Source organism: Salvelinus namaycush, unplaced genomic scaffold (assembly GCF_016432855.1).
Source record: "Salvelinus namaycush isolate Seneca unplaced genomic scaffold, SaNama_1.0 Scaffold877, whole genome shotgun sequence".
Classification (NCBI taxonomy): Eukaryota; Metazoa; Chordata; class Actinopteri; order Salmoniformes; family Salmonidae; genus Salvelinus; species Salvelinus namaycush.
Window position 1 is genome coordinate 1 of NW_024061616.1, and position 27,898 is coordinate 27,898.

A 27,898-nucleotide genomic window follows, 5' to 3' on the forward strand; every position below is an offset into this window, starting at 1 on the left:
TGTTCTGTGCTAAGGAGGAACGCATGTATGGACAATTTCATATTGGAAGCGCATGGGGCGCGTATGACACATCATGACCGGGGGGGTTAGAGTGGCTTCTCAACTATCTCTTGATTGAAGTACCAGCGTGGCATAAATACAATGCTGCATTTCGCAACATAATGTTTAGACAAAATGCCAACAATGTTTTGCTACAAACAAATGTTTCCACCTTTCGATTGGTCCACAAAGTCTCTTTCACAACTGACTTCAAAGATCTCCATAAGCACAGTCGGTTGACTCAAGTCATCCTTAAGCCTGCCGCCAAGCAACAGTTTATCATTAACAAAGATATCAGGGTACAGCGCAAACGACCACTACCATAAATTTAGCAAACGACCACTACCATAAATTTTGCATTCGAGATTGCCCACATTTGGAAAATTCAAAAGGGGTCAGCCCAGCCAGAGTGGAATGGCTGAGCCCCACACTGGGTCAACCAACTTCTTGATCACAGTATCTCTTCTGCTTAGTGGAGGGCAAGTCTCTCCAGTGCCAACATTTTCCGCTAACGGGAACCACTTTGTGTTGCTGATAATATCATATCACATCGACCTGCGTTAAATGCCGTTTAGGAATGCACTTGCACACAGAGTGGTGAAAAAGTAGTTTATTTTGTTTACTAGATTATATCAGTGAACCACTAGATTCCCATCATGCAACACTGTCGAAAAAATCACCAATTACTTTTTAATATCTTAACCTATCTGATATCACAAATGTTTGCGATATGACGAAATACAATCACATTCAGACACACACACACACACACAGACAAATGCATGAAACCAATTGATTTATTATCGATAACATCTCAGATTCTCTTGTGCTTTTGATTTACTCCATAAAAGAAGGGTTGTAATTCCAACATGGAAAACACAGGGCCATCAGACACCAGTCCAGTTCCACTCCTCACCAGCATTATTTCCTTTGATCATTTGAACAGGGCGAGGGAGCACAGAGCACACACAAGCTGCATTCAGTAACAATATTCTTATTTGTCTTATGCATAAAAGGCAGTTGCTCCCTGACAACACAAGGAACTTTGATCGTATTAAAAGGGCAGGGGAGACTAGCCCATAGAAGCTGCATTTAGTCAATTCAGCATCAAATGCTTACTACAAGGCAGTGTTGCTGATGAAATAATGCCACACCCCCTAGTGGACAAAAGGCTTACAGCACCTGGTATTCCCAGGCGGTCTCCCATCCAAGTACTAACCAGGCCCGACCCTGCTTAGCTTCCGAGATCAGACGAGATCGGGCGTATTCAGGCTGGTATGGCCGTAAGCGAAGGAACATCTCTTGGTACACCATATAAAGTCAAAGTGAGTCTGATAAACAGACATTGCATTCTCACCAATTAGATAAGCAGCTTGAACTTTGGCTCACTCAAAAAGTGGAAGAAATTACATATACTGTAGCCATCACTTTTTAGCACAGATAGTTGGATGAAATACAAACAAACCTTGCTAACATTTCAAAGCGAGGGCACATATTTCAGCCTTGTGGGAAAAAACGGACAAATACAATGACTTCTGACAAATACATCATCAGCAACAGTTTCCCATGCAGCTATCCTACTAGCCACAATAAATACACAAAAGCTCTGGATGTTGAAAACCTATTGCATTGTTCTGTGCTAAGGAGGAACGCATGTATGGACAATTTCATATTGGAAGCGCATGGGGCGCGTATGACACATCATGACCGGGGGGGGTTAGAGTGGCTTCTCAACTATCTCTTGATTGAAGTACCAGCGTGGCATAAATACAATGCTGCATTTCGCAACATAATGTTTCGACAAAATGCCAACAATGTTTTGCTACAAACAAATGTTTCCACCTTTCGATTGGTCCACAAAGTCTCTTTCACAACTGACTTCAAAGATCTCCATAAGCACAGTCAGTTGACTCAAGTCATCCTTAAGCCTGCCGCCAAGCAACGGTTTATCATTAACAAAGACATCAGGGTAAAGCGCAAACGACCACTACCATAAATTATGCAATCGAGATTCCCACATTTGGAAAATTCACAAGGGGTCAGCACAGCCAGAGTGCAATGGCTGAGCCCCACACTGGGTGAACCACCTTCTTGATCACGGTATCTCTTCTGCTTAGTGGAGGGAAAGTCTCTCCAGTGCCAACATTTTCCGCTAACGGTAACCACTTTGTGTTCTGATAATATCATATCACATCGACCTGCGTTAAATGCCGTTTAGGAATGCACTTGCACACAGAGTGGTGAAAAAGTAGTTTATTTTGTTTACTAGATTATATCAGTGAACCACTAGATTCCCATCATGCAACACTGTCGAAAAAATCACCAATTACTTTTTAATATCTTAACCTATCTGATATCACAAATGTTTGCGATATGACGAAATACAATCACATTCAGACACACACACACACACAGACAAATGCATGAAACCAATTGATTTATTATCGATAACATCTCAGATTCTCTTGTGCTTTTGATTTACTCCATAAAAGAAGGGTTGTAATTCCAACATGGAAAACACAGGGCCATCAGACACCAGTCCAGTTCCACTCCTCACCAGCATTATTTCCTTTGATCATTTGAACAGGGCGAGGGAGCACAGAGCACACACAAGCTGCATTCAGTAACAATATTCTTATTTGTCTTATGCAATAAAAGGCAGTTGCTCCCTGACAACACAAGGAACTTTGATCGTATTAAAAGGGCAGGGGAGACTAGCCCATAGAAGCTGCATTTAGTCAATTCAGCATCAAATGCTTACTACAAGGCAGTGTTGCTGATGAAATAATGCCACACCCCCTAGTGGACAAAAGGCTTACAGCACCTGGTATTCCCAGGCGGTCTCCCATCCAAGTACTAACCAGGCCCGACCCTGCTTAGCTTCCGAGATCAGACGAGATCGGGCGTATTCAGGCTGGTATGGCCGTAAGCGAAGGTACATCTCTTGGTACACCATATAAAGTCAAAGTGAGTCTGATAAACAGACATTGCATTCTCACCAATTAGATAAGCAGCTTGAACTTTGGCTCACTCAAAAAGTGGAAGAAATTACATATACTGTAGCCATCACTTTTTAGCACAGATAGTTGGATGAAATACAAACAAACCTTGCTAACATTTCTAAAGCGAGGGCACATATTTCAGCCTTGTGGGAAAAAACGGACAAATACAATGACTTCTGACAAATACATCATCAGCAACAGTTTCCCATGCAGCTATCCTACTAGCCACAATAAATACACAAAAGCTCTGGATGTTGAAAACCTATTGCATTGTTCTGTGCTAAGGAGGAACGCATGTATGGACAATTTCATATTGGAAGCGCATGGGGCGCGTATGACACATCATGACCGGGGGGGGGTTAGAGTGGCTTCTCAACTATCTCTTGATTGAAGTACCAGCGTGGCATAAATACAATGCTGCATTTCGCAACATAATGTTTCGACAAAATGCCAACAATGTTTTGCTACAAACAAATGTTTCCACCTTTCGATTGGTCCACAAAGTCTCTTTCACAACTGACTTCAAAGATCTCCATAAGCACAGTCAGTTGACTCAAGTCATCCTTAAGCCTGCCGCCAAGCAACGGTTTATCATTAACAAAGACATCAGGGTAAAGCGCAAACGACCACTACCATAAATTATTGCAATCGAGATTCCCACATTTGGAAAATTCACAAGGGGTCAGCACAGCCAGAGTGCAATGGCTGAGCCCCACACTGGGTGAACCACCTTCTTGATCACGGTATCTCTTCTGCTTAGTGGAGGGCAAAGTCTCTCCAGTGCCAACATTTTCCGCTAACGGTAACCACTTTGTGTTCTGATAATATCATATCACATCGACCTGCGTTAAATGCCGTTTAGGAATGCACTTGCACACAGAGTGGTGAAAAAGTAGTTTATTTTGTTTACTAGATTATATCAGTGAACCACTAGATTCCCATCATGCAACACTGTCGAAAAAATCACCAATTACTTTTTAATATCTTAACCTATCTGATATCACAAATGTTTGCGATATGACGAAATACAATCACATTCAGACACACACACACACACAGACAAATGCATGAAACCAATTGATTTATTATCGATAACATCTCAGATTCTCTTGTGCTTTTGATTTACTCCATAAAAGAAGGGTTGTAATTCCAACATGGAAAACACAGGGCCATCAGACACCAGTCCAGTTCCACTCCTCACCAGCATTATTTCCTTTGATCATTTGAACAGGGCGAGGGAGCACAGAGCACACACAAGCTGCATTCAGTAACAATATTCTTATTTGTCTTATGCAATAAAAGGCAGTTGCTCCCTGACAACACAAGGAACTTTGATCGTATTAAAAGGGCAGGGGAGACTAGCCCATAGAAGCTGCATTTAGTCAATTCAGCATCAAATGCTTACTACAAGGCAGTGTTGCTGATGAAATAATGCCACACCCCCTAGTGGACAAAAGGCTTACAGCACCTGGTATTCCCAGGCGGTCTCCCATCCAAGTACTAACCAGGCCCGACCCTGCTTAGCTTCCGAGATCAGACGAGATCGGGCGTATTCAGGCTGGTATGGCCGTAAGCGAAGGCACATCTCTTGGTACACCATATAAAGTCAAAGTGAGTCTGATAAACAGACATTGCATTCTCACCAATTAGATAAGCAGCTTGAACTTTGGCTCACTCAAAAAGTGGAAGAAATTACATATACTGTAGCCATCACTTTTTAGCACAGATAGTTGGATGAAATACAAACAAACCTTGCTAACATTTCAAAGCGAGGGCACATATTTCAGCCTTGTGGGAAAAAACGGACAAATACAATGACTTCTGACAAATACATCATCAGCAACAGTTTCCCATGCAGCTATCCTACTAGCCACAATAAATACACAAAAGCTCTGGATGTTGAAAACCTATTGCATTGTTCTGTGCTAAGGAGGAACGCATGTATGGACAATTTCATATTGGAAGCGCATGGGGCGCGTATGACACATCATGACCGGGGGGGGTTAGAGTGGCTTCTCAACTATCTCTTGATTGAAGTACCAGCGTGGCATAAATACAATGCTGCATTTCGCAACATAATGTTTCGACAAAATGCCAACAATGTTTTGCTACAAACAAATGTTTCCACCTTTCGATTGGTCCACAAAGTCTCTTTCACAACTGACTTCAAAGATCTCCATAAGCACAGTCAGTTGACTCAAGTCATCCTTAAGCCTGCCGCCAAGCAACGGTTTATCATTAACAAAGACATCAGGGTAAAGCGCAAACGACCACTACCATAAATTATGCAATCGAGATTCCCACATTTGGAAAATTCACAAGGGGTCAGCACAGCCAGAGTGCAATGGCTGAGCCCCACACTGGGTGAACCACCTTCTTGATCACGGTATCTCTTCTGCTTAGTGGAGGGCAAGTCTCTCCAGTGCCAACATTTTCCGCTAACGGTAACCACTTTGTGTTCTGATAATATCATATCACATCGACCTGCGTTAAATGCCGTTTAGGAATGCACTTGCACACAGAGTGGTGAAAAAGTAGTTTATTTTGTTTACTAGATTATATCAGTGAACCACTAGATTCCCATCATGCAACACTGTCGAAAAAATCACCAATTACTTTTTAATATCTTAACCTATCTGATATCACAAATGTTTGCGATATGACGAAATACAATCACATTCAGACACACACACACACACAGACAAATGCATGAAACCAATTGATTTATTATCGATAACATCTCAGATTCTCTTGTGCTTTTGATTTACTCCATAAAAGAAGGGTTGTAATTCCAACATGGAAAACACAGGGCCATCAGACACCAGTCCAGTTCCACTCCTCACCAGCATTATTTCCTTTGATCATTTGAACAGGGCGAGGGAGCACAGAGCACACACAAGCTGCATTCAGTAACAATATTCTTATTTGTCTTATGCAATAAAAGGCAGTTGCTCCCTGACAACACAAGGAACTTTGATCGTATTAAAAGGGCAGGGGAGACTAGCCCATAGAAGCTGCATTTAGTCAATTCAGCATCAAATGCTTACTACAAGGCAGTGTTGCTGATGAAATAATGCCACACCCCCTAGTGGACAAAAGGCTTACAGCACCTGGTATTCCCAGGCGGTCTCCCATCCAAGTACTAACCAGGCCCGACCCTGCTTAGCTTCCGAGATCAGACGAGATCGGGCGTATTCAGGCTGGTATGGCCGTAAGCGAAGGCACATCTCTTGGTACACCATATAAAGTCAAAGTGAGTCTGATAAACAGACATTGCATTCTCACCAATTAGATAAGCAGCTTGAACTTTGGCTCACTCAAAAAGTGGAAGAAATTACATATACTGTAGCCATCACTTTTTAGCACAGATAGTTGGATGAAATACAAACAAACCTTGCTAACATTTCAAAGCGAGGGCACATATTTCAGCCTTGTGGGAAAAAACGGACAAATACAATGACTTCTGACAAATACATCATCAGCAACAGTTTCCCATGCAGCTATCCTACTAGCCACAATAAATACACAAAAGCTCTGGATGTTGAAAACCTATTGCATTGTTCTGTGCTAAGGAGGAACGCATGTATGGACAATTTCATATTGGAAGCGCATGGGGCGCGTATGACACATCATGACCGGGGGGGGTTAGAGTGGCTTCTCAACTATCTCTTGATTGAAGTACCAGCGTGGCATAAATACAATGCTGCATTTCGCAACATAATGTTTCGACAAAATGCCAACAATGTTTTGCTACAAACAAATGTTTCCACCTTTCGATTGGTCCACAAAGTCTCTTTCACAACTGACTTCAAAGATCTCCATAAGCACAGTCAGTTGACTCAAGTCATCCTTAAGCCTGCCGCCAAGCAACGGTTTATCATTAACAAAGACATCAGGGTAAAGCACAAACGACCACTACCATAAATTATTGCAATCGAGATTCCCACATTTGGAAAATTCACAAGGGGTCAGCACAGCCAGAGTGCAATGGCTGAGCCCCACACTGGGTGCAACCACCTTCTTGATCACGGTATCTCTTCTGCTTAGTGGAGGGCAAGTCTCTCCAGTGCCAACATTTTCCGCTAACGGTAACCACTTTGTGTTCTGATAATATCATATCACATCGACCTGCGTTAAATGCCGTTTAGGAATGCACTTGCACACAGAGTGGTGAAAAAGTAGTTTATTTTGTTTACTAGATTATATCAGTGAACCACTAGATTCCCATCATGCAACACTGTCGAAAAAATCACCAATTACTTTTTAATATCTTAACCTATCTGATATCACAAATGTTTGCGATATGACGAAATACAATCACATTCAGACACACACACACACACAGACAAATGCATGAAACCAATTGATTTATTATCGATAACATCTCAGATTCTCTTGTGCTTTTGATTTACTCCATAAAAGAAGGGTTGTAATTCCAACATGGAAAACACAGGGCCATCAGACACCAGTCCAGTTCCACTCCTCACCAGCATTATTTCCTTTGATCATTTGAACAGGGCGAGGGAGCACAGAGCACACACAAGCTGCATTCAGTAACAATATTCTTATTTGTCTTATGCAATAAAAGGCAGTTGCTCCCTGACAACACAAGGAACTTTGATCGTATTAAAAGGGCAGGGGAGACTAGCCCATAGAAGCTGCATTTAGTCAATTCAGCATCAAATGCTTACTACAAGGCAGTGTTGCTGATGAAATAATGCCACACCCCCTAGTGGACAAAAGGCTTACAGCACCTGGTATTCCCAGGCGGTCTCCCATCCAAGTACTAACCAGGCCCGACCCTGCTTAGCTTCCGAGATCAGACGAGATCGGGCGTATTCAGGCTGGTATGGCCGTAAGCGAAGGCACATCTCTTGGTACACCATATAAAGTCAAAGTGAGTCTGATAAACAGACATTGCATTCTCACCAATTAGATAAGCAGCTTGAACTTTGGCTCACTCAAAAAGTGGAAGAAATTACATATACTGTAGCCATCACTTTTTAGCACAGATAGTTGGATGAAATACAAACAAACCTTGCTAACATTTCAAAGCGAGGGCACATATTTCAGCCTTGTGGGAAAAAACGGACAAATACAATGACTTCTGACAAATACATCATCAGCAACAGTTTCCCATGCAGCTATCCTACTAGCCACAATAAATACACAAAAGCTCTGGATGTTGAAAACCTATTGCATTGTTCTGTGCTAAGGAGGAACGCATGTATGGACAATTTCATATTGGAAGCGCATGGGGCGCGTATGACACATCATGACCGGGGGGGGTTAGAGTGGCTTCTCAACTATCTCTTGATTGAAGTACCAGCGTGGCATAAATACAATGCTGCATTTCGCAACATAATGTTTCGACAAAATGCCAACAATGTTTTGCTACAAACAAATGTTTCCACCTTTCGATTGGTCCACAAAGTCTCTTTCACAACTGACTTCAAAGATCTCCATAAGCACAGTCAGTTGACTCAAGTCATCCTTAAGCCTGCCGCCAAGCAACGGTTTATCATTAACAAAGACATCAGGGTAAAGCGCAAACGACCACTACCATAAATTATTGCAATCGAGATTCCCACATTTGGAAAATTCACAAGGGGTCAGCACAGCCAGAGTGCAATGGCTGAGCCCCACACTGGGTGAACCACCTTCTTGATCACGGTATCTCTTCTGCTTAGTGGAGGGCAAGTCTCTCCAGTGCCAACATTTTCCGCTAACGGTAACCACTTTGTGTTCTGATAATATCATATCACATCGACCTGCGTTAAATGCCGTTTAGGAATGCACTTGCACACAGAGTGGTGAAAAAGTAGTTTATTTTGTTTACTAGATTATATCAGTGAACCACTAGATTCCCATCATGCAACACTGTCGAAAAAATCACCAATTACTTTTTAATATCTTAACCTATCTGATATCACAAATGTTTGCGATATGACGAAATACAATCACATTCAGACACACACACACACACAGACAAATGCATGAAACCAATTGATTTATTATCGATAACATCTCAGATTCTCTTGTGCTTTTGATTTACTCCATAAAAGAAGGGTTGTAATTCCAACATGGAAAACACAGGGCCATCAGACACCAGTCCAGTTCCACTCCTCACCAGCATTATTTCCTTTGATCATTTGAACAGGGCGAGGGAGCACAGAGCACACACAAGCTGCATTCAGTAACAATATTCTTATTTGTCTTATGCAATAAAAGGCAGTTGCTCCCTGACAACACAAGGAACTTTGATCGTATTAAAAGGGCAGGGGAGACTAGCCCATAGAAGCTGCATTTAGTCAATTCAGCATCAAATGCTTACTACAAGGCAGTGTTGCTGATGAAATAATGCCACACCCCCTAGTGGACAAAAGGCTTACAGCACCTGGTATTCCCAGGCGGTCTCCCATCCAAGTACTAACCAGGCCCGACCCTGCTTAGCTTCCGAGATCAGACGAGATCGGGCGTATTCAGGCTGGTATGGCCGTAAGCGAAGGCACATCTCTTGGTACACCATATAAAGTCAAAGTGAGTCTGATAAACAGACATTGCATTCTCACCAATTAGATAAGCAGCTTGAACTTTGGCTCACTCAAAAAGTGGAAGAAATTACATATACTGTAGCCATCACTTTTTAGCACAGATAGTTGGATGAAATACAAACAAACCTTGCTAACATTTCAAAGCGAGGGCACATATTTCAGCCTTGTGGGAAAAAACGGACAAATACAATGACTTCTGACAAATACATCATCAGCAACAGTTTCCCATGCAGCTATCCTACTAGCCACAATAAATACACAAAAGCTCTGGATGTTGAAAACCTATTGCATTGTTCTGTGCTAAGGAGGAACGCATGTATGGACAATTTCATATTGGAAGCGCATGGGGCGCGTATGACACATCATGACCGGGGGGGGGTTAGAGTGGCTTCTCAACTATCTCTTGATTGAAGTACCAGCGTGGCATAAATACAATGCTGCATTTCGCAACATAATGTTTCGACAAAATGCCAACAATGTTTTGCTACAAACAAATGTTTCCACCTTTCGATTGGTCCACAAAGTCTCTTTCACAACTGACTTCAAAGATCTCCATAAGCACAGTCAGTTGACTCAAGTCATCCTTAAGCCTGCCGCCAAGCAACGGTTTATCATTAACAAAGACATCAGGGTAAAGCGCAAACGACCACTACCATAAATTATTGCAATCGAGATTCCCACATTTGGAAAATTCACAAGGGGTCAGCACAGCCAGAGTGCAATGGCTGAGCCCCACACTGGGTGAACCACCTTCTTGATCACGGTATCTCTTCTGCTTAGTGGAGGGCAAGTCTCTCCAGTGCCAACATTTTCCGCTAACGGTAACCACTTTGTGTTCTGATAATATCATATCACATCGACCTGCGTTAAATGCCGTTTAGGAATGCACTTGCACACAGAGTGGTGAAAAAGTAGTTTATTTTGTTTACTAGATTATATCAGTGAACCACTAGATTCCCATCATGCAACACTGTCGAAAAAATCACCAATTACTTTTTAATATCTTAACCTATCTGATATCACAAATGTTTGCGATATGACGAAATACAATCACATTCAGACACACACACACACACAGACAAATGCATGAAACCAATTGATTTATTATCGATAACATCTCAGATTCTCTTGTGCTTTTGATTTACTCCATAAAAGAAGGGTTGTAATTCCAACATGGAAAACACAGGGCCATCAGACACCAGTCCAGTTCCACTCCTCACCAGCATTATTTCCTTTGATCATTTGAACAGGGCGAGGGAGCACAGAGCACACACAAGCTGCATTCAGTAACAATATTCTTATTTGTCTTATGCATAAAAGGCAGTTGCTCCCTGACAACACAAGGAACTTTGATCGTATTAAAAGGGCAGGGGAGACTAGCCCATAGAAGCTGCATTTAGTCAATTCAGCATCAAATGCTTACTACAAGGCAGTGTTGCTGATGAAATAATGCCACACCCCCTAGTGGACAAAAGGCTTACAGCACCTGGTATTCCCAGGCGGTCTCCCATCCAAGTACTAACCAGGCCCGACCCTGCTTAGCTTCCGAGATCAGACGAGATCGGGCATATTTTTTTTTTTTTTTTTTTTTTTATTATAAAAAATTCTTGTTTTACAATATTTACAAATTCAATATGCAAAAACCATTTCAATCAATACATTTCTAAACATAGGCAGGCAAACAATTCACCCCCTATCAAATCAAAAAACCCAAAGAAATTAAAATACCAGAATTATACAACCAATGCATACAAGACTTTATTAAGACAAATTCCACAAAAAAAATAAAAATAAAAATAAAAAATAATAAAAAATAATAAAAAATAATATCTCCAACACTTTACACATCAAAACCCATACACCAAACCACCATCCTCCCCCACAGTAATAAATCCACAATCCTTCATAAACACCTTCTCAAAATCCTCCTGCTTAGACCTATACATCAAATCTACATCCTTCCTTATCAATCCTTCAAATACCTTCCACACTGTCACCCTCTTTCCCTCAAACCTTGCCAAGTTCCTCCTAGAATATACCGCATACCTTGCATGTGATAGCATAAAATTCAACAATACAATATTCACCCCCCTCACATGCTGACCCACTCCAAACAATACCAACCACCTCCAATCAACCCCACCTATTATCTCTTCTCCCCAGTACCTTTCTAACATTTCCCTCAACCTCACATAAAACCCAGCCACATCAACACATTCAAACATCATGTGCATCAGATTTTCATCCTCATCTCTACATACATCACACACACGAGACACTGACCTGTCTACCTGATGTAACACCACCTTAGTAAAAACACGGTTGTGCCTCAACATAAAGTCAAAATGGGTACATTCTAGACTGTTGAGCCTCACTACCATGTTTTCCCACAACGTCTCAACTTCCATCCCTGGAAAAACTTGCCTCCACACTTTCTCCGATGCCGGCGCTCTGACCTTCCTGGTAATAATCGCCCAGTATAAGGCCCTCACCTGAGTAGAGGATAAGGCTTGCATGGTTTCTCCACATTTCACCTTCATCTCAGGCAAGGTCTCTAAGACTCCATTACTCGAATGATTGTCCAGCAGCCTCACCCACTCCCCTGGAACACACTCCTTTATCCTCTCATACATTCGCAACACCGTCCCTTTTCTGACATCTTCATCTATACCCCAGACAGTATCTACGATCGCCTGATCAGGCAGGAACCCCGGCACCACCTCATACCTAAAGTCCCTCACTCTTATCATGCCTGCCTTCATTATTACCTTACTCTCCATCATCTTTCCCTCTGATTTCAGCATTGGGTTCAGAAAAACTGGTATATTCAAAATCACCCCTATAGAGTCACACTCATAACTTACCTGCGGTAAGAACTCTGCCCAGGCCCTGAACACCTCCTGGTAAAACTCAGGCACCTCTGCATACATGCTAGGCTTAAAACACATTAACAACCCGTAATCCCCACAACCTCCACTCCTATGCAACCAATGTCTGAAAAACTCCTTCCACCCCTGACCCTCCTCCCCATACAAAAACCGTTGCACTCTCTTAACCCTCATGGCTTTTAACTTCACTTCCAGATCTATTAATCTCAACCCACCCCTATCATAATTTGCTATCATCACATCGTGAGCAATCTTCACCCCCTTCCCACCCCACAGGAAATCAGACACTAAATTATTAATTCCCTTCAGAACCCATTCCGGCATGTCCATAACCCCTAAGGTATACACACATTTGGACATCAACAATGCATTCACCACCACCACTTTCCCCCTCAATTTTAATTTCCTTTGTTTCCAACAATTTAAAGTCGTCTTTATTTTATTAATCACCCCTGTCCAAGTTAAGTCCCTCGCCTCCCGCTCATCTACCCCAATATTCACACCTAAAATTCTCACATGCCCCTTAACAGTCTTAAAAGGAATGTTACATGTACTTATAACATTATCATCAGCACATAACATTTGTGACTTTTCTACATTCACCTTAGCCCCAGAAGCTCTCCCATACACATCAAAACACTTCATCAGACAATTCACACTCTCTCCATCCCGCACAGTACATGTGGTATCATCAGCATAATGATGCATTACACTGACGCCTCCCCCCGGGAGGTCCACTCCATGCACTCCTCCATCACGCTTTACAAACGCCGCTAAAGGCTCTACTGAGATGCTGTATAGCAATGCAGACAATGGACAACCCTGCCTAACAGACCTGCCCAGGGGAAAGGAATCAGTTAGCACACCATTACATTTAACGACACTGCAAGCTGACCCATACAAAAGCTTCACCCATTCTTTAAGACGAGGCCCGAACCCAAATCTTGCCAAAGCCTCTAATAGGAACCGATGCTCCACCCGATCAAAAGCTTTATTCAGATCTAGACAGAGCACCGCCCCTCCCACTTCCTGCATCTGCTTCACTACATCTCGGATAGTGCAGAGGGTGTCCACTACATCCCGCCCTGGAACTCCATAGGCCTGAGTAGGTGCTATGATGCTTCCCATCACCTTATTCAACCTATTTGCCATTATCTTAGCTAGCACCTTATTGTCTGAGTTCAAAAGGGTTATTGGTCTGTAGTTCTCTAATTTCAGTCTGCTCCCCTTCCCTTTATATAACATAGTCAACACACCCATAGCTAAAGATTCAGGGACTACCCTCTTCTCCTCCATACACACATACACACGCAGCATCAGTGGGGCCAGTATGTCCCTAAACTCTCGGTAAAATTCTGCAGTCAGACCATCTGAACCCGGGCTCTTATTTAAGTTCAGGCCCAAGATAGCAGCTTTAATCTCTGCCAATGTAAAATCAGCATCACACATCTCTGCATCCTCAGTCGACACCCTAGCCTCCACTGCTTCTAGCACTCTTCTCATACTCACTTCATCTACCCCGCCCGACGTAAATAAGCCCTTATAAAAGGAATGCACTGTATTTAAAATTCCTTCCAGATCTGTCACCCTCTCCCCTCTCTCATTTAACAGCTCCGTTAGAAAACTCCTTTCCTGCATCCTCCTTTCTAACCCCAGGAAAAAAGCAGTATTCTTCTCCCCATCCACCACATACTGTGCTCTACTCCTCACCACTGCCCCCATACACCTGTGCCTCTCTACTACCCTCAACTCCTCCCTCACCCTCAGGTACTCTGTAACATCATAGCCTGGACAGTTTTCTACCTTTTCTAATTCCAATAACAGGCGGGATTTAAGAATCCTCTCCTCCCTCCTCCTTAACACATTTGCCTGTCTTGCACTAGATATTGCCAGCCTCTTGAACTCCCCTTTTAATCCTTCCCACCACACACTCACATCAGACTCAAATAGAGGATCTGACACGGCGTCTTTCACACACTCTTTCACTGCTGCCTTAAACCCCTCATCCTTCAGCAGACTGGCATTAAGACACCACAAACCCCCCCCCCTCCCCTCCCCTGATGCACCCAGCCGGAAAAGCAGAGCATCATGGTCACTAAAAAATGTCTGAGAATACTCTACCCCCGCAACCAAGTGCGCAACCTCTCTATGAGCGAGACACAAATCTATACGTGACTGCTTGAGCTCACCCCTCACCACTTGTCTTCGAGAGAACACCCGCTTATCTGGATTCCTCTCCCTCCATATATCCACCCAATCCTCATCCCGCATTAGCCTTACTAGCGCTCCCCTAGATGAGTCAGAGCCAAAATGTGCGCTACTTGAGGCATCTAGCCTATCCATCCATACATTAAAATCTCCCACAAGCAGACAGTTCTTCCCACATAATCCCCCCATTGACATAAACATAACCCTCCTATCAATTTCTTTATTAGGAGCATACATATTGTATAACGAGTACTCTACATCTTGATAAGTGAAACCCACTCCCACCATTCGACCCACAGTGTCAGCACATAACAAATTTATATTAGACACAACATTGTGTTTTACCAAAATAGCTACCCCACATGCCCGCACAGTACCATTACTTACGTATATTTGTCCATTCCATCTCTGCCTTACATTGTCCATATACGGCTCAGTCCAATGAGTCTCCTGAAGACATAGTATGTCCGCAGAAAAGGCTTCCAACACTAGCTCTAGCTTTTCTTTGCTACGAAGTCCATTAGTGTTGATAGATACAACTCTCACCATTATGAATATAAAGAGGAGGGGATGAATCCAGTCCTTCCTGATTGATCTTTTACCTTTTTTTTCTCCTGGTAATCATGTTCCTTTTACTCTCCCTCCGCAGAGATTGTATGTGCTCCTTCTCTTCCTCCGTCAGCTCTTCTTCCGACCCTTTTCGTTTATAAGAGTCATCCCTTGCAGGATCCACCTCCCTAGAGTAGCCTCCCTGGACTTCAGACCCAGTCGGGATCTCCACTTCACCTGCAGAACCCGAAGCCAATGCCTCTCCATGTGCTTCTTTTTCAAACCACTCTACCCCCCCCTCTCCACGAGGAACGCCCTCCAACTCCACATCATCCAGGCTTGAACTTATCCCTCCATCCTTTAATGCCTCCTTTCCTACAGGACAAGGCCCCGTCTCTGCTTCATCCTCCGACTGCCTCTGGTCTTCTTCGCCCTCCCTCTCTCCCTGGGACTGCTCGCTCATGCCGATCTCATCCCCCGTTCCTTCCATCTCGCTCTCCTCCATGACACTATTTCCGCTGAAGACCTGTGATGCCAAGTCATGAGCATCTTCACCATGGGAACATGAGCACTGCGCAACACTCCTCCCGCATCCAACACAACCGCGCTCTCTTCTCCCATTGCACTCTCGTGCGTAATGCCCCTGCTCACCACACTTATGACATGCGAAATCAGGGCACTCACGTAGCACGTGCCCTGGCTGGATACACAGCCTACAGACCTTCACCTGACGATCGTGTATTACTCTAAAATACTCAGCCCCTTCCATCGTTTCAAATTTGGCCGAATATGGCAAGCGAGCGCACAGTGTCTGTGAACTTTACTTTGCAGAAGCGCGTCCCATCGGCAACTTCCGTCCCTGGCCAGTAGCGCCTTTTCACCGGTGATACAGCAGACACACCCCATGCTCTTAGCCGTTCTGTGATGTCCTCGTCTGTAATATATACTGGGAGGTTTAAGAAGGATACAACCATCTCATCCAGCGAAAGATCCTTTCCCATGATTCGACAGCTCCGGATTTTAAATCCATCCATCAGTTTTTCCTTCCCTCTCGCACTTGATAGCGTCACTTCATATCGTTTTTCATCTTTGACCCGACATCCGCAGACCAGTCCACAAACTTCTTTAATCCCTCTCAATAGCTCCATCATTGTAATTTTCTCCTCTCCCATAATTTCCACAGCCACTGTTAAATTCTTTTCATACTTTTGCTTGTGTCTTGTTGTAGCGCCATTTTCCATGTTTCCTTTGTTCGTCATCTTTTTACCAGCGTGGGTCCAAGCCATTGTATCCATCCTCAAAAACGACAGGAGGAAAGTCCCCCAAACAGCAATATGCTGTCGGGGAACAACCCCAAACTATAACTCAAACTTAATCAATTCACAAAAAGGAGATTGTACTTCAAAAAGCCCAAAAACTCAAACACAAACTCTCTGGAGCAAACACTCAGACTCAGCGCAATCACTCACACCTGTGTCAATTACCCAACAACAGGTGCGTATTCAGGCTGGTATGGCCGTAAGCGAAGGTACATCTCTTGGTACACCATATAAAGTCAAAGTGAGTCTGATAAACAGACATTGCATTCTCACCAATTAGATAAGCAGCTTGAACTTTGGCTCACTCAAAAAGTGGAAGAAATTACATATACTGTAGCCATCACTTTTTAGCACAGATAGTTGGATGAAATACAAACAAACCTTGCTAACATTTCTAAGCGAGGGCACATATTTCAGCCTTGTGGGAAAAAACGGACAAATACAATGACTTCTGACAAATACATCATCAGCAACAGTTTCCCATGCAGCTATCCTACTAGCCACAATAAATACACAAAAGCTCTGGATGTTGAAAACCTATTGCATTGTTCTGTGCTAAGGAGGAACGCATGTATGGACAATTTCATATTGGAAGCGCATGGGGCGCGTATGACACATCATGACCGGGGGGGGGGTTAGAGTGGCTTCTCAACTATCTCTTGATTGAAGTACCAGCGTGGCATAAATACAATGCTGCATTTCGCAACATAATGTTTCGACAAAATGCCAACAATATTTTGCTACAAACAAATGTTTCCACCTTTCGATTGGTCCACAAAGTCTCCTTCACAACTGACTTCAAAGATCTCCATAAGCACAGTCAGTTGACTCAAGTCATCCTTAAGCCTGCCGCCAAGCAACAGTTTATCATTAACAAAGACATCAGGGTAAAGCTCAAACGAGCACTACCATAAATTTATGCAATCGAGATTCCCACATTTGGAAAATTCGCAAGGGGTCAGCACAGCCAGAGTGCAATGGCTGAGCCCCACACTGGGTGAACCACCTTCTTGATCACGGTATCTCTTCTGCTTAGTGGAGGAAAAGTCTCTCCAGTGCCAACATTTTCCGCTAACGGTAACCACTTTGTGTTCTGATAATATCATATCACATCGACCTGCGTTAAATGCCGTTTAGGAATGCACTTGCACACAGAGTGGTGAAAAAGTAGTTTATTTTGTTTACTAGATTATATCAGTGAACCACTAGATTCCCATCATGCAACACTGTCGAAAAAATCACCAATTACTTTTTAATATCTTAACCTATCTGATATCACAAATGTTTGCGATATGACGAAATACAATCACATTCAGACACACACACACACACAGACAAATGCATGAAACCAATTGATTTATTATCGATAACATCTCAGATTCTCTTGTGCTTTTGATTTACTCCATAAAAGAAGGGTTGTAATTCCAACATGGAAAACACAGGGCCATCAGACACCAGTCCAGTTCCACTCCTCACCAGCATTATTTCCTTTGATCATTTGAACAGGGCGAGGGAGCACAGAGCACACACAAGCTGCATTCAGTAACAATATTCTTATTTGTCTTATGCATAAAAGGCAGTTGCTCCCTGACAACACAAGGAACTTTGATCGTATTAAAAGGGCAGGGGAGACTAGCCCATAGAAGCTGCATTTAGTCAATTCAGCATCAAATGCTTACTACAAGGCAGTGTTGCTGATGAAATAATGCCACACCCCCTAGTGGACAAAAGGCTTACAGCACCTGGTATTCCCAGGCGGTCTCCCATCCAAGTACTAACCAGGCCCGACCCTGCTTAGCTTCCGAGATCAGACGAGATCGGGCATATTCAGGCTGGTATGGCCGTAAGCGAAGGTACATCTCTTGGTACACCATATAAAGTCAAAGTGAGTCTGATAAACAGACATTGCATTCTCACCAATTAGATAAGCAGCTTGAACTTTGGCTCACTCAAAAAGTGGAAGAAATTACATATACTGTAGCCATCACTTTTTAGCACAGATAGTTGGATGAAATACAAACAAACCTTGCTAACATTTCTAAGCGAGGGCACATATTTCAGCCTTGTGGGAAAAAACGGACAAATACAATGACTTCTGACAAATACATCATCAGCAACAGTTTCCCATGCAGCTATCCTACTAGCCACAATAAATACACAAAAGCTCTGGATGTTGAAAACCTATTGCATTGTTCTGTGCTAAGGAGGAACGCATGTATGGACAATTTCATATTGGAAGCGCATGGGGCGCGTATGACACATCATGACCGGGGGGGGTTAGAGTGGCTTCTCAACTATCTCTTGATTGAAGTACCAGCGTGGCATAAATACAATGCTGCATTTCGCAACATAATGTTTCGACAAAATGCCAACAATGTTTTGCTACAAACAAATGTTTCCACCTTTCGATTGGTCCACAAAGTCTCTTTCACAACTGACTTCAAAGATCTCCATAAGCACAGTCAGTTGACTCAAGTCATCCTCAAGCCTGCCGCCAAGCAAAGGTTTATTATTTACAAAGACATCAGAGTAAAGCGCAAACGACCACTACAGACCACTACCATAAATTACGCAATCGAGATTCCCACATTTGGAAAATTCGCAAAGGGTCAGCACAGCCAGAGTGCAATGGCTGAGCCCCACACTGGGTGAACCACCTTCTTGATCACGGTATCTCTTCTGCTTAGTGGAGGGCAAGTCTCTCCAGTGCCAACATTTTCCGCTAACGGTAACCACTTTGTGTTCTGATAATATCATATCACATCGACCTGCGTTAAATGCCGTTTAGGAATGCACTTGCACACAGAGTGGTGAAAAAGTAGTTTATTTTGTTTACTAGATTATATCAGTGAACCACTAGATTCCCATCATGCAACACTGTCGAAAAAATCACCAATTACTTTTTAATATCTTAACCTATCTGATATCACAAATGTTTGCGATATGACGAAATACAATCACATTCAGACACACACACACACACAGACAAATGCATGAAACCAATTGATTTATTATCGATAACATCTCAGATTCTCTTGTGCTTTTGATTTACTCCATAAAAGAAGGGTTGTAATTCCAACATGGAAAACACAGGGCCATCAGACACCAGTCCAGTTCCACTCCTCACCAGCATTATTTCCTTTGATCATTTGAACAGGGCGAGGGAGCACAGAGCACACACAAGCTGCATTCAGTAACAATATTCTTATTTGTCTTATGCATAAAAGGCAGTTGCTCCCTGACAACACAAGGAACTTTGATCGTATTAAAAGGGCAGGGGAGACTAGCCCATAGAAGCTGCATTTAGTCAATTCAGCATCAAATGCTTACTACAAGGCAGTGTTGCTGATGAAATAATGCCACACCCCCTAGTGGACAAAAGGCTTACAGCACCTGGTATTCCCAGGCGGTCTCCCATCCAAGTACTAACCAGGCCCGACCCTGCTTAGCTTCCGAGATCAGACGAGATCGGGCATATTCAGGCTGGTATGGCCGTAAGCGAAGGTACATCTCTTGGTACACCATATAAAGTCAAAGTGAGTCTGATAAACAGACATTGCATTCTCACCAATTAGATAAGCAGCTTGAACTTTGGCTCACTCAAAAAGTGGAAGAAATTACATATACTGTAGCCATCACTTTTTAGCACAGATAGTTGGATGAAATACAAACAAACCTTGCAAACATTTCTAAGCGAGGGCACATATTTCAGCCTTGTGGGAAAAAACGGACAAATACAATGACTTCTGACAAATACATCATCAGCAACAGTTTCCCATGCAGCTATCCTACTAGCCACAATAAATACACAAAAGCTCTGGATGTTGAAAACCTATTGCATTGTTCTGTGCTAAGGAGGAACGCATGTATGGACAATTTCATATTGGAAGCGCATGGGGCGCGTATGACACATCATGACCGGGGGGGGGTTAGAGTGGCTTCTCAACTATCTCCTGATTGAAGTACCAGCGTGGCATAAATACAATGCTGCATTTCGCAACATAATGTTTCGACAAAATGCCAACAATATTTTGCTACAAACAAATGTTTCCACCTTTCGATTGGTCCACAAAGTCTCTTTCACAACTGACTTCAAAGATCTCCATAAGCACAGTCAGTTGACTCAAGTCATCCTTAAGCCTGCCGCCAAGCAACGGTTTATCATTAACAAAGACATCAGGGTAAAGCGCAAACGAGCACTACCATAAATTTTGCAATCGAGATTCCCACATTTGGAAAATTCACAAGGGGTCAGCACAGCCAGAGTGCAATGGCTGAGCCCCACACCGGGTGCAACCACCTTCTTGATCACGGTATCTCTTCTGCTTAGTGGAGGGCAAAGTCTCTCCAGTGCCAACATTTTCCGCTAACGGTAACCACTTTGTGTTCTGATAATATCATATCACATCGACCTGCGTTAAATGCCGTTTAGGAATGCACTTGCACACAGAGTGGTGAAAAAGTAGTTTATTTTGTTTACTAGATTATATCAGTGAACCACTAGATTCCCATCATGCAACACTGTCGAAAAAATCACCAATTACTTTTTAATATCTTAACCTATCTGATATCACAAATGTTTGCGATATGACGAAATACAATCACATTCAGACACACACACACACACAGACAAATGCATGAAACCAATTGATTTATTATCGATAACATCTCAGATTCTCTTGTGCTTTTGATTTACTCCATAAAAGAAGGGTTGTAATTCCAACATGGAAAACACAGGGCCATCAGACACCAGTCCAGTTCCACTCCTCACCAGCATTATTTCCTTTGATCATTTGAACAGGGCGAGGGAGCACAGAGCACACACAAGCTGCATTCAGTAACAATATTCTTATTTGTCTTATAAATAAAAGGCAGTTGCTCCCTGACAACACAAGGAACTTTGATCGTATTAAAAGGGCAGGGGAGACTAGCCCATAGAAGCTGCATTTAGTCAATTCAGCATCAAATGCTTACTACAAGGCAGTGTTGCTGATGAAATAATGCCACACCCCCTAGTGGACAAAAGGCTTACAGCACCTGGTATTCCCAGGCGGTCTCCCATCCAAGTACTAACCAGGCCCGACCCTGCTTAGCTTCCGAGATCAGACGAGATCGGGCATATTTTTTTTTTTTTTTTATCTTTTATTATGAAAAAACACATAATATTTACAACATTCAATCAATAATAAAAAAGGATGAACAATTCATCCTTTTACAAAATCAAAAAATCAAAAATAAATAAAATAAAACCCATTAAAAAACACAATCATCCACTTAATAATGAAATACAAGTCTCCCATTTGACAGAATTTCAATAAAAGTACTCCCCCACACAAACAATTTTTCAAAATTTCCTCCACCGTATCTATATATTATCTCTATATCTCTCTCTAATATGCTCCTAAAAAAACCTTCCACACTCACAATTTTCCCTTCATAATGACCTAAATTCCTTCTTAATCTTATCGCATATCTAGCATGACTTATTACAAAATTCACCAAATTAATATTTAAAACTTTACTTTTCCCATTTAAACCAAAAAGAAACAACCTCCTCCACTCCACCCCAGTAAAAATCTCTTCTCCCCAATGTTTTACTAAAAGTCCTTTTAAAAACTCATGAAAATCTTTCAACCTACTACATTCAATAAAAAAGTGCATCAAATTTTCCACCCCCGTACCACAAATATCACATTCTCTTTTAATATCCCTATTTATTTGATGCAAAACCACATTTGTAAAAATCCTATTATGTTTCAATTTAAAATCATTGTCTTCACATTCTATAAAATTATATTTTACATTTACATTCTTCCATATTGATTTTACATCCATGTTTGGAAACACCCTAGACCACACTTTCTCCGCAGCAGGACTTTTTATCTCTTTTAAAATACATTTTCTATAAACCATTTTAACTTTTAGACCTGATAAATCATGTTTCTCCCCATTACTTTCATAATATAAAACTGGTAAAGCCCTAGATCTTTTGACCACCTCTTTGTTTATTAAAATCACCCACTCCCCGGGAATACATCCTAATATTTTCTTGTACATATTCTCCACAGTAGTTTTACTTATTTCTTCATCTACTTCAACCACATTGTCATATATAGCCTGAAATGGAAGAAACCCAGGAATTACCTCATATGCTATGTCACCTATCTGCCTCATCCCAGCCCTCATAAAATATTTACAAAACAACATCATATTATTGCACTTTATCTTTGGATTTAAAAATATCGGCTGATTTAAAATATTTTCTAAACTGGTACATTCATAATAAATATTTGGTAAAAACCGCCCCCAAGCCTCAAACACTTCTCTGTAAAACAAAGGTATATTACCTAACATTTCCTTCTTCATACTCATCAATAAACCATTGTCCCCATCCTCCCAACCTCCTGCAAATACTCTTTAAAAAACCTTTTCCACCCATAATCCAATTCACCAAATAAATATTTCCGTACCATTTTTACTCTAATTGCTGTTTTCCTTACACTTAAATCTACCAACTTCAAACCCCCCTCCTCATAACCTGCAATCAAAGTTTTAAAAGCTATTCTCACCCCCTTCCCTTCCCATAAAAAATCAACTACAATTTTATTCATTTCAGATAAAACCCATTCTGGCATATCCAAAACATTCATTACATAAATAAATATTGACATCAACAATGAATTTATGACAATTACTTTCCCTTTTAATTTCAAAGACCTCCCCCTCCACATATTTACCACCTTTCTAACTTTATTTATTACACCACTCCATGTCAAATCCCTAGCTTCCATTTCTTTCACCCCTAAAAACACTCCTAATACCTTAAAATAATCTTTAACCACTTTAAAAGGAAAATTCCCCTCATTAATCTTCCCAATATACATTACTACTGACTTCTCCATGTTAACCTTTGCACCCGATGCTTGTCCATATACTATATGCATATTATTGTTATTATTGGATAGAAAACACTTTATAGTTTCTATACCCGTTGGAATTTTGTCTCTGAGTGGTACAGAACAATATCTACAGCACTTTTCATGACAGGGGTCAGATTTCAGAAATTTTTACCCCTGATCTGGAGTCTGTTTTTAAGGCGACAGTGAATGCTATGAAGAAACCGACACTGCCTACGTCTTCCTCTGGGTGTCTGTACGTCATCACGTTTTGAATGGAATCGATTGCACAATCCCAGCCCATATAAAACCACAAAACGTGGGAGTACACTCTCTTTTGTTCGCGCGTCACAAGCGGGATGGACATCGGACTTGCCTCATTCCAAATCGTTGTTTAACCAGTAATATTTCTCTGGTCATGTTTTTACTCGTTATAGTTGTTAAAAACATCATAATGTAGTTAATTTGAACCGTTTTATAGCAATTTATATCCGTTTAGTGCGATTCTGAGGAATTTCTTTGTCGTGCACTTTTTAGCTTTGGGAACGTTTCGGGGGTCTCGGTCGTTGGTAGTGGACATTTCGAAGGACAGAGGACATCTATCGACCAAAAGAAATTTATAACATAGAAAGGATACATTGCCCAAGAATCTGATGGAAGAACAGCTCAAAGTAAGCAATATTTAATATGATAAATCGTTGTTCTGTCGAAATATTTTAAACGCATATTTCGCCATTTTGTTTGGTATAGCTTCACTTGGCGAACCCTGTATTGAAAAGTAAGGATAATTTTAAAAATGTAAGTCAGCGGTTGCATTAAGAACTAATTTGTCTTTCGATTCCTGTCAACTCTGTATTTTTTAGTCAAGTATATGATTAGCTTTCGATTAAACTAGATCACTCTGAAAGCTGACGTCCCTCATTTTGATGCTTGAGTTGTGACTATTTCCATTGTATAACCACGGTTTTGTATGGCTAAATATGCACATTTTCGAACAAACTGTATATGTATGTTGTAAAATGATGTTACAGGAGTGTCATCGGAAGAATTCTGAGAAGGTTAGTGAAAAAATTAATATATTTTGGCGATGATAACGTTATAGCTCCCTTTGCCTTGAATTCATGCTCTACTAACGTTTGCACATGTGGTATGCTAACTTATCGATTTATTGTGTTTTCGCTGAAAAACGCTTAGAAAATCTGAAATATGGTCTGAAATCACAAGAACTGTGTCTTTCCATTGCTATGCTTTGTCTATTTTTATGAAATGTTTTATGATGAGTAAATTGGTCATACACGTTGCTCTATCTAGTAATTCTAGTCGATTTGTGATGGTCGGTGCAATTGTAAACTGTGATTTCTACCTGAAATATGCACTTTTTTCTAACAACACCTATCCTATACCATAAATATGTTATCAGACTGTCATCTGATGAGTTTTTTTCTTGGTTTGTGGCTATCAATATCTTAGTTTAGCCGAATTGGTGATAGCTAGTGGTGGAGAGAGAAAATGGTGGACAAAGAAAGATGGTGTATTTTGCTAACGTGGTTAGCTAATAGATTTACATATTGTGTCTTCCCTGTAAAACATTTTAAAAAACAGAAATGATGGGTTTATTCACAAGATCTGTATCTTTCATCTGGTGTCTTGGACTTGTGATTTAATGATATTTAGATGCTACTATTTACTTGTGAAGCTATGCTAGCGATGCTAATCAGTGTGGGGGGGGTGGGGGGTGATCCCGGATACGGGGTTGAGAGGCGGTAAAAGTTAAAACACTCCATCACCCTTTTTACACTACCCTCATCTCTAACTGTTATAGTGGTATCATCTGCGTATTGATGTATCAAACTAAAACCTCCTTGCGGAGTCTCTACACAATTTATAAGATTATCTCTTTTAAGAAATGCTGCTAAAGGTTCTACCGATAAAACGAATAATAAAGCTGATAAAGGACACCCCTGTCTCACAGATCTCTCAAGAATAAAAGAATCGGTTAAAACCCCATTACATTTCACCTTACTTTTTGCCTTCTTATATAATAATTTTATCCATCCTATTATTCTATTACCAAAACCATATTTATCCATTACCCTAAACATAAAATCATGTTCCACCCTATCAAAAGCTTTATTTAAATCTATGCTTAAAACAATTCCCCCCATCTTATCATGATTCATTTTATTTATCACATCTCTAATTGTATTAATTGTATCCGCAATATCTCTACCAGGCACACTATAATTCTGTGTAGGTGCTATAATATCATTTAAAACTTGCTTCATTCTATTTGCCAGTATCTTTGCTAAAATCTTATAATCCGAATTTAATAAACTAATTGGCCTATAATTCTCCAATTTTAATTTACTCCCCTTATTTTTATATAAAATCGTTATCAGCCCTGTCACCATAGATTCAGAAATACTATCATTATCCTCCATATATTGATAAACTTCCAATAAAATAGGTGCTAAAAAACTGGCATATATTTTATAAAACTCTGCAATTATTCCATCTACTCCAGGACTCTTATTTACTTGTAAACCCTTAATCGCATCTTTAACTTCAGTCAATGTTATCTTCCCATCACACATTTGTTTATCCTCTACATTAATTTGCACATCCACACTATCCAATATCTCCTTTACACACCCCTCATCCACCTCCCCTTTCTTAAATAAATCCTTATAAAAATTCTGCACTGTTTCTAAAACCTCTACATAATCATTGACAACTTCACCCTTTATATTTTCGATCTCTCTAATATATGTTCTCCTCTGTTTATTCTTCTCTAAACCAAGAAAAAATGAAGTACATTTCTCCCCCTCCAAAACATACTTTGCCTTACTTCTTATAATTGCACCCTTACACTTATCTATTTCATATTTAGTCAATTGTGCTTTTAATTCCAAAAACTTTCCTATATTATAATTAGGTTCACTGTCACACTTCCTCATTTCTTTATCCAATTTAGCCCTCAACTCATTTTCTTCTCTTTTCATCCTACCTCTCTTTTTCCTTGCATATCCTATACTAAAAACTTTTATTTTTTCCTTAACCTTATCCCACCATGAACACTTATCATTCTCTTTCTGCTTATCCTCCATTTCACATGCTATCAAAGATTTAAGTTGTTTCCCATATTCCTCATCTCCCAAATACCCTGCATTCATACACCATATTCCACCCCCTGTTCTTTCCTTATCTAATCCCACTGAAAATGTTAAACCTGCATGATCACTAAAAGTTGTAAAAACATACTTAATATCTTTCATAAAATTCCTTAAACCTTCTTTTACTAAAACCAGATCTATCCTCGTTTGTTTCAAATCCCCTAAAACCACCTGCCTTCTAGAAAATTCTCTTTTTTCTGGATTTTCCTCTCTCCATATATCAATTATTCCTTTTTCTAACATCATCTTCTTTAAAACCCCCCTAGATACATCACTTCTAAAAATAGCTCCTCTTGTCATATCCAGTCTATCCATTTTAACATTAAAATCCCCAACTACAATACAGTTTCCCTCACACCATTTCCCTATTTCTAAAAATAAATCTTTGCGCTCTATTTCAGTATTAGGCGCATAAATATTTATAATTCTAAAAACCATACTCATATATTCAAAATCTACAATTAAAATCCTCCCATTATTATCATTATATATCTGTTTCACATTATCCACCACATCCCTCCTCAATAAAATAGCAACCCCACTTGAATTCCCTCTGCCGTTGTTTACATAAATAAAATCCCTCCATATTTTTTTAACTTCTAAAACACATACATTATCCCAGTGCGTCTCTTGAATACATAAAATATCTGACTTCTTCATTTTTATTATTCTATTAAATTTTCCCATTGTCCTCAATCCATTTGCATTTATTGACATTATATTTACCATTCTAATAAATAATAAAATGATAAAATATAATTTCATTTTCCTCTACCTGTTATCCAGTTTCTTTCCTCTTCCACCCTTTCTCTCCCCCTCTTCCCGCCGCTTTCCTCTTCCTGTATCCTTCCCTCGTTCTTTCAATCTTTTCTCCATCCTCCGTATCCGATATCTCTTCCAAGTCCATGTTTTCCAGCCAACTCACCCTCTTGACATCCACATCCGTTGTGCTCCCCGTATTCATCTCCGCTTCTTGTATAGTCGTTGTGCTCCCCGTGCTCATCACCGTCTCTGGTATTGTCATCAACTCCATAACCCCCTCCATTTCTTCACCCCCCGAGCTACTTGTTAGTGCTGTGCCTTCCCCCAAAACCTGTGAGTCCCCCGTGCTTCCCCCCATTCCACTCCCCCCCTCCTCCTGAAAACTCCCTCTTCTTACTTCTGAGTCCATACTGCTCCCAATTTCATTTATCTTCTGGTCCTTCTTCCTTCTTCCTTCCTCCGTCTCTCCACCCTCCACCACGTCCTCTCCTCCATCTTCTTCTCCTTC

At 41.1% G+C, this 27,898-nt stretch overlaps 10 non-coding genes and 8 pseudogenes across 10 annotated transcripts; all 18 read right to left on the reverse strand.

Moving 5' to 3' along the window:
- Positions 1–364: 364 nt before the first annotated feature.
- Positions 365–515, reverse strand: LOC120043148 (annotated as a pseudogene).
- A 694-nt stretch (positions 516–1,209) lies between these two features.
- Positions 1,210–1,328, reverse strand: LOC120043127. Its single transcript, XR_005476315.1, has one exon. It is a non-coding gene; the product is annotated as a 5S ribosomal RNA (ribosomal RNA).
- Positions 1,329–2,009: 681 nt separating this feature from the next.
- Positions 2,010–2,159, reverse strand: LOC120043178 (annotated as a pseudogene).
- Positions 2,160–2,851: 692 nt separating this feature from the next.
- Positions 2,852–2,970, reverse strand: LOC120043158. The gene has a single exon (XR_005476328.1). It is a non-coding gene; the product is annotated as a 5S ribosomal RNA (ribosomal RNA).
- Positions 2,971–3,653: 683 nt separating this feature from the next.
- LOC120043183 lies at positions 3,654–3,804 on the reverse strand (annotated as a pseudogene).
- A 693-nt stretch (positions 3,805–4,497) lies between these two features.
- On the reverse strand, positions 4,498–4,616 carry LOC120043170. Its single transcript, XR_005476339.1, has one exon. It is a non-coding gene; the product is annotated as a 5S ribosomal RNA (ribosomal RNA).
- A 681-nt stretch (positions 4,617–5,297) lies between these two features.
- LOC120043179 lies at positions 5,298–5,447 on the reverse strand (annotated as a pseudogene).
- Positions 5,448–6,139: 692 nt separating this feature from the next.
- LOC120043174 lies at positions 6,140–6,258 on the reverse strand. The gene has a single exon (XR_005476343.1). It is a non-coding gene; the product is annotated as a 5S ribosomal RNA (ribosomal RNA).
- Positions 6,259–6,935: 677 nt separating this feature from the next.
- LOC120043129 lies at positions 6,936–7,091 on the reverse strand. The gene has a single exon (XR_005476316.1). It is a non-coding gene; the product is annotated as a U1 spliceosomal RNA (small nuclear RNA).
- Positions 7,092–7,783: 692 nt separating this feature from the next.
- On the reverse strand, positions 7,784–7,902 carry LOC120043186. The gene has a single exon (XR_005476347.1). It is a non-coding gene; the product is annotated as a 5S ribosomal RNA (ribosomal RNA).
- Positions 7,903–8,583: 681 nt separating this feature from the next.
- LOC120043185 lies at positions 8,584–8,734 on the reverse strand (annotated as a pseudogene).
- Positions 8,735–9,426: 692 nt separating this feature from the next.
- LOC120043133 lies at positions 9,427–9,545 on the reverse strand. The gene has a single exon (XR_005476318.1). It is a non-coding gene; the product is annotated as a 5S ribosomal RNA (ribosomal RNA).
- A 682-nt stretch (positions 9,546–10,227) lies between these two features.
- Positions 10,228–10,378, reverse strand: LOC120043187 (annotated as a pseudogene).
- A 7,071-nt stretch (positions 10,379–17,449) lies between these two features.
- LOC120043182 lies at positions 17,450–17,598 on the reverse strand (annotated as a pseudogene).
- Positions 17,599–18,289: 691 nt separating this feature from the next.
- On the reverse strand, positions 18,290–18,408 carry LOC120043154. The gene has a single exon (XR_005476324.1). It is a non-coding gene; the product is annotated as a 5S ribosomal RNA (ribosomal RNA).
- A 677-nt stretch (positions 18,409–19,085) lies between these two features.
- Positions 19,086–19,249, reverse strand: LOC120043181. Its single transcript, XR_005476346.1, has one exon. It is a non-coding gene; the product is annotated as a U1 spliceosomal RNA (small nuclear RNA).
- A 691-nt stretch (positions 19,250–19,940) lies between these two features.
- Positions 19,941–20,059, reverse strand: LOC120043155. The gene has a single exon (XR_005476325.1). It is a non-coding gene; the product is annotated as a 5S ribosomal RNA (ribosomal RNA).
- Positions 20,060–20,741: 682 nt separating this feature from the next.
- Positions 20,742–20,892, reverse strand: LOC120043189 (annotated as a pseudogene).
- Positions 20,893–27,898: the final 7,006 nt, after the last annotated feature.